Genomic DNA, 7,458 nt, shown 5'->3' with positions numbered 1-7,458 from the left:
TTTTTTTAATTTGAGACAAGGTCTCACTCTATCACCCAGGCTGAAGTGCGGTGGCACCATCATAGCTGACTGCAGCCTTGATCTCCCAGGCTCAAGCCATCCTCCGCCTAAGCCTCCTGAGTAGCTGGGACCACAGGCCTGTGTCACCACGCTTGGCTAATTTTTCACTTTTTGTAGAGACAAGGTCTCTCTATGTTGCCCAGGTTGGTCTCAACCTCCTGGGTTCAAGCAATCCTCCTGCCTCCGTGTCTCAAAGTACTAGGATTACAGGCATGAGCCACCTTGCCCAGTGCTGATTTTTAAAAGACAATATAAAGAAAGTTGGGAGGTTAAAGGATGCAACTTTCTAGTTTGAGTTTATTGAGATTATGACAAAATTAGATGTTTTTCTGCTGACTGCAAGAATATTGCTGATATTTGTGTTTGTCATTTTCCATGTAGATTTTGAATTAACTCTTTGAAAATGCTTACTCTGCTGGTTTGTTGTTGTTGTTTTGACGGAGTTTCACTCTTGTCACCCAGGCTGGAGTGCAATGGTGTGATCTCGGCTCATTCCAACCTTCGCCTCCTGGGTTCAAGTGATTCTCCTGCCTTAGCCTCCTGAGTAACTGGGATTACAGGCACCCACCGCCACTCCCAGCTAATTTTTGTATATTGGTTTCTCCATATTGGCAAGGCTGGTCTCGAACTCCTGACCTCAGGTGATCCACCCTCCTCAGTCTCCCTAAGTGCTGGGATTACAAGCTTGAGCCACTGTGCCCGGGCTTCTTTACTGATTAATCCCATTATATATGATTATATTTATACTTTTCTATAGTATGTAAACTAAAAACGTTTCCCCGTGAAAGTAAAGAAACAACACAAAATTTTGACTCTTGAACTGACAATGTCTTTAAAAAAAACAAAAAAAAACTGTCCCTTCTTACTGCCCCTTAATCTATTTTCTCATGGCTCAGTAAAATATATTACTTTATTTCTTTGCAAACACAGTCTCTGATCACATGATCAATGCATTGTCTAAATTTAGTAAGAACTTAAATCTCAATCTTTACAATGCCTAATTTCTTTGTCACATAAAAATTCTATAGAATTGTATAGAAAGCAAAGGACATAAATAGTACAAACCAAGGTGGAAACTGTTGTGCAGAAACATAAGGAAAAAGGATTACAAGTGAAGCCTGAGATGTAGCTTCCTGTGGGATTCAAGGGCTCTCATCTTGGATCTCTATACATTGGATCTTTTCATTCCTAAGGTTTTCACATGCAACTGATTACATTAACAGATAGTTCTGCACTGTAGCAAAACTTTCTGAGGGAACCAGCCTAACTTCTGTTTCCACAGTTAGGACAGAAACATTAAGTAGAAGATTCTTCCTCTCAAATAGTTTTTTGTTTTTTTGTTTTTTTGTTTTTTGAGACAGAGTCTTACACTGTCACCTAGGCTGGAGTGCAGTGGTGCAATATCGGCTCACTGCAACCTCTACCTGCTGGGTTCAAGCAATTCTCCCTGCCTCAGCCTCCTGAGTAGCTAGGATTACAGGCACCCACCACCAGGCCTGGCTAATTTTTTTTTTTTTTTTTTTTTTTTTTTTTTTTGAGACAGAGTCTCACTCTGTCACCCAGGCTGGAGTGCAGTGGCACGATCTCGGCTCTCTGCAACCTCCATCCTCTGAGTTCAAGTGATTCTCCTGCCTCAGCTTCCTGAGTAGCTGGGATTACAGGCGCCTGCCACCACACCCGGCGAATTTTTTTTTTTTTTGTATTTTTAGTAGAGATGGAGTTTCAGCATCTTGGCCAGGCTGATCTTGAACTCCTGACCTCGTGATCCACCCACCTCGGCCTCCCAAAGTGCTGGGATTACAGGCGTGAGCCACCACACCTGGCCAAACCTTTCTTTTTTATTTGACTGTGATGTGCTTGATGTGCTGTGGCTGTGACCTTTTTCTCTGGTGATAAATTCGTAAGTTTAGGGCTCTGCTAGATCTTTATTATACCCTTCTTCACAACATTTGAAATTTGACTCTATCCATGCTGTTGACTCCCCGGTATTTGTGATTGTGTCCTCCCTTCAGTGCACTAATCTAACTGCCTACCATCAAAAATTAAATTAACTGCGATTCACCACTTAATAAGGCCTACTTTTATATGCCAAGTACATTTTATCTTGAATGTCAAATAGGGGACCTAAAACTGACTTATCAAAGTCCTGCTTCTCAAAAAAAAAAAAAAAAAAAAGGACAAAACAAAATAAATTGGCTTTTCTCAATTTCACAACCAATATCCCTTTTGTCAGGTTCAAAACTTGGAATCACTTTTACCCTTCAGTTTCCCCCTCGCTCTCCTTTAATACCTTTAATCATAAGCAACTGATATCTGTAAGTGTTCCTTCTTTTATTTAATCACACACTTTTCACTCTCTTTCAGGCATTCATCATTTCCTCTGTACCTTGCTATAGTGACCTCTTAGTTCCTCTATTTTATTCCAGGCCCTTTCCCCAACTTTGTCAATCCATTTTGCACACTTCTTCCAGATTAATATTTTATTTTTTTAAATAACGTGTACCTTTTTAATATTTTTAAATTTTTTATTGAAACAGTGTGTTGCTCTCTCACCCAGGCTGAAGCACAGTGACACCAGTGCAGCTCACTGTGGCCTTGACCTCCTGTGCTCAAGTAATCCTCCTGCCTCAGCCTTCTGAGTAGCTGAAACTCCTATACCATCTTCAAAATTGTATTCAAAATCCTATTCAAAAAATGTTAGTGGTTCTTTAATTTCTTAGAGATGAAAGATAAACTCTTATAACCTAAAGTTCTGCGTGATGTTTTCAAGTCGTCCATCTGCTGTGGCCTCACTTTACGTACTACTAGTCTTGGCTTTCTCTTTGTGGTCACCAGTGTCTGTCATACTTGTTCCCATGTATGTGCTACTTCATTTATTGAGTACTTTCTTTTTTTTTTTTTTTTGAGATGGAGTTTCGTTCTTGTCACCCTGGCTGGGGTGCAATGGCGCGGTCACCTCCGCCTCCCAGGTTGAAGCCATCCTCCTGCCCCAGCCTCCTAAATAGTTGGGATTACAGGCGCCCTGTACCACGCCCAGCTAATTTTTGTATTTTTAGTAGAGACAGGGTTTCACCATGTTGGCCAAGCAGGTCTCAAACTCCTGAACTCAGGCGATCCACTCGTCTCGGTCTCCCAAAGTTCTGGAATTTCAGGCATAAGCCACTGCACCCGGCCTTATTAAGCACTTTCTCTGTGCCAGATATGTGCAAATACTTGTATTCCTTCATTTAACCTTCAAAACTACCATATGAAGTGAGCACTGCAGTTTCACTAATGAGAATGAGAAAGGTTAAGTAACTTGGCAAGGTTTTATTTTAGGAAATGAAGGAGTCAAGAGTCAAGTTCATATCTTCTGGTTTCAGAGAATAAAAAATATAAAGATGAAGTTAGCAGCTGAGTGCGGTGGCACATGCCTGGAGAATCACTTGAGCCCAGGAAGCCAAGGTTGCAGTGAGCCAAGATCATGCCATTGCACTCCAGCCTGGGCTATGGGAGTAAAACCCTGTCTAAAAAAAAAAAAAAATTATTACAAAAAAGACTCTCTCTGAGACCGTTTTATATGCCTGTAACAAGAACTTCTGCCAAGGGCTACATGAAGCATAAGGATAGTTAACCAGAAATATAACACTTGCCCCATACACTGTTTCTCCTAAAGAAGTGGCTTAGGCCTGTAATCCTAGCACTCTGGGAGGCCGAGGTGGATGGATCACCTGAGGTCAGGAGTTTGAGACCAGCCTGGCCAACATGGCAAAACCCCGTCTCTACTAAAAATGCAAAAATTAGCTGGGCATGGTGGTGGGCACCTGTAACCCAGCTACTTGGGTGGCTGAGGCAGGAGAATCGCTGGAACCTGGGGGGCAGACGTTGCAGTGAGCCGAGATCGCTCCACTGCACCCCAGCCTGGGCGACAGAGCGAGACTCCATCTCAAACAAACAAAAGAAGTGACTTGAAATAAGCCTCGGTAAACAATGTTGCCTTTGTTTCAAAACAACTTACTTGTCCTTCTGTACTTCTTTTGCCTTTAAAAGCTTCCCCTTACCTCAACCTCCCCAAATGTGCACGTGGTTGCCATGGCACACACATTTCCCATTGCAATGTTTCTGCTTTTTCCTAAATAACTTTGTGAGACCAAGTAGTAAATGTAAGAAGTCATAGTTGCTTATTTTTGCCTGCCAGCATAATTTCATAAAGCCCTGATTCTGTGATGACTACAGCTCTTTGGAAAAACGCTTTGAAGACAAAACAGGATAGAGCACATGGCCCGCCACATCCTTGTCTGAGTCACTATATTCCTTAAAAGATAAATGACCCACGGGGCGTGGTGGCTCGTGCCATAATCCCACCAATTTGGGATGCTGAGGCGGGTGGATCATTTGAGGTCAGGAGTTCAAGACCAGCCTGGCCAACATGGTGAAACCCCGCCTTTACTAAAAATAGAAAAAAAAAATAGCTGGGTATTTTGGCGTGTGCCTGTAATCCCAGCTACTCGGGAGGCTGAGGTACGAGAATTGCTTGAACCAGGGAGGCAGAGGTTACAGTGAACCAAGATCGCGCCACCGCACTCCAGCCTGGGCGACAGAGCGAGAGTCTATCTCAAAAAAAAAAAAAAAAAGGATAAATGACCCTTGTCTTTTCTTGTCTTTTCTTTTCTTACACATAAGACCACATCTGATGGGGTTAGTGGTTATGCCTCTGTTATCTATAACTAGATGTACTTTTACACTCAAACCTTGGTGTGATTCTGCTTTAATGTAACTTCTGAGTAACTTTGATGTGGTTTTGCATGTACTGAACCTCCTCCACCTGTATGTAAGCAGTGGGTTATAATACTGTGTCAGACCAGTCTGACAGCACCTCTCAGAGGGACTGTTCCTGCTCTTCTGTAGGCCTCCGTCTGCAATCCTCAATATAACTGTTTTTGTTTTGTTTTGTTTTGTTTTTTTTGAGACAGAGTCTGTATCACCCAGGCTGGAGTATAGTGGTATGATCTCAGCTCACTGCAACAACTTCCTCCTCCCAGGTTCAAGCAATTCTCTTGCCTCAGCCTCCTGAGTAGCTGGGATTATAGGCGCCCGCCAACACGTCTGACTAATTTTTCTATATATATTTTTCTCAGTAGAGACAGGGTTTCGCCATGTTGGCCAGGCTGGTCTTGAACACCTGACCTCTGTTGATCCACCTGCCTCGGCCTCCCAAAGCACTGGGATTACAGGTGTGAGCCACCGCACCCGGCCATAACTTTATAACTTTATTTTTTTATTTTTATTTTTTTTTTGAGACGGAGTCTTGCTCTGTTGCCCAGGCTGGAGTGCAGTGGATCTCAGCTCACTGCAAGCTCCGCCTCCCGGGTTTACGCCATTCTCCTGCCTCAGCCTCCGGAGTAGCTGGGACTACAGGCGCCTGCCACCTCGCCCGGCTAGTTTTTTGTATTTTTTAGTAGAGACGGGGTTTCACCGTGTTAGCCAGGATGGTCTCGATCTCCTGACCTCGTGAGCTGCCCGTCTCGGCCTCCCAAAGTGCTGGGATTACAGGCTTGAGCCACCGCGCCCGGCCCAACTTTATTTTTTTTAAAGACAAGTAGAGATAGGGTCTCACTCTGTCCCCCATGCTGTGGTGTGTAGTGGCAACCATAGCTTGCTGCAGCCTCCAACTCCTGGGCTCAAGGGATCCTCCTGAGTAGCTGGAACTATAACCATGCACCACGAAACTGGGCTTTTCTTTTTTTTTTTATCCATTTTTTGTAGAGACAAGGTCTCAATATGTTGCCCAAGCTGATCTATGTTGCCCAAGCTGATCTCAAACTCCTGGCCTCAAGCAATCCTCTCGCTTTGACCTCCCAAAGGCCTCAGATTTCAGGCATGAGCCACTGTGTCCCACTCCCCAAGACTTCTGAATAAAACGAACTTTAATTCTTTAAAAGCTTGATTTTTTCTTTAGTTGACAAATTCATTGTCTTTGGATTATCTCTCTCTCTTGTAGTTTTAGGTTGACAAGAGCTTGTACTTTTAAAAATTCATCTTTCTTCATCATCTATGACTAAGACAATCTTGGGCTGGGCATGGTGTCTCACGCCTGTAATCTCAGCACTTTGAGAGGCTGAGGTTGGAGGATCACTTGAGCCCAGCAGTTCAAGTCTGGGCAACATAGTGAGACCTCATCTCTATCTTTTTTTTTTTTAAGACACTCTTTGTTTTTTTTGGTGGTGTTGTTGGTTTCTTTTTTTGAGATGGAGTCTCACTGTGTCACCCAGGCTGGAGTGCAGTGGTGTGATCTTCGCTCCCTGCAACGTCTGCCTCCCGGGTTCAAGCGATTCTCCTGCCTCAGCCTCCTGAGTAGCTGGGATTACTGACGTGTGCCACTACACCCTGATAATTTTTGTATTTTTAGTAGAGACAGGGTTTTACCATGTTGGTCAGGCTGGTCTCGAACTCCTGACCTTGTGATCTGCCCACCTTAGCCTCCCAAAGTGTTGGGATTACAGGCATGAGCCACCGTGCTTGGCCAAAAAAAGACACTCTTGAGGATTCTCAGAGATAAACATTTTCTGGTACAGCTAAACCTTGTTTAAAAATTTACTGGATAAATTTTTAAAAATTTAAATTCCAAGTGAGAGCCAAAAAAAAAAGTTCACATTAAATTAACAGAGACCAAGTATACTGGCTCACGCCTATAATCCCAGCACTTTGGGAGGCCAAGGCACTTTGGGAGTCCTTGAGCCCAGGAGTTTGAGACCAGCCTGGACAACATAGAGAAGCCTTGTCTCTAAATATAAAAAATTTTAAAAAATTAGCTGGGCATGGTGGTGCCTGTTTTTAGTCCCAGCTTCTCAGGAGACTAACATGGGGGGAGGGCTTGGGCCCAGGAGTTCAAAGCTGCAGTGAGCTACGATCTCACCACTGCTCTCCAGCATGGACAACAGAGTGGGACCCTGTCTCCATTTTTTTATTATTTTTATTTTTTTATTTGAGTTGGAGTCTTGCTCTGTCGTCGAGGCAGGAGTGTAATGGTGAGATCTCAGCTCACTGCAACCTCTGCCTCTCGGGTTCAAGCAATTCTCCTGCCTCAGCCTCCTGAGTAGCTGGGACTACAGGTGTGTGCCACCACGCCCGGGTAATTATTGTATTTTTAGTGGGATTTCCCCATGTTGATCAGGCTGGTCTCAAACTCCTGACCTCAGGTGACCCACCTGCTTCAGCCTCCCAAAGTGCTGGGATTACAGTTGTGAGTCACCACACCTGGCCTGAAAAAATTAATTAGTTACTTAACAACACAAAGGAAGACAGGTGGTTGGTGAGGTAAAATTAATTAACAGCACAGAAATGTAGAGAAAATCAGGTTAAAACACCTCAGGAGGCTGAGGCAGGAGAATCACTTGAACCTGGGAGGCGGAGGTTGCA

Source organism: Colobus angolensis, unplaced genomic scaffold (genome assembly GCF_000951035.1).
Source record: "Colobus angolensis palliatus isolate OR3802 unplaced genomic scaffold, Cang.pa_1.0 Scaffold102, whole genome shotgun sequence".
In the NCBI taxonomy this organism is placed as follows: domain Eukaryota; kingdom Metazoa; phylum Chordata; class Mammalia; order Primates; family Cercopithecidae; genus Colobus; species Colobus angolensis.
This window is presented reverse-complemented; position numbering follows the sequence as displayed.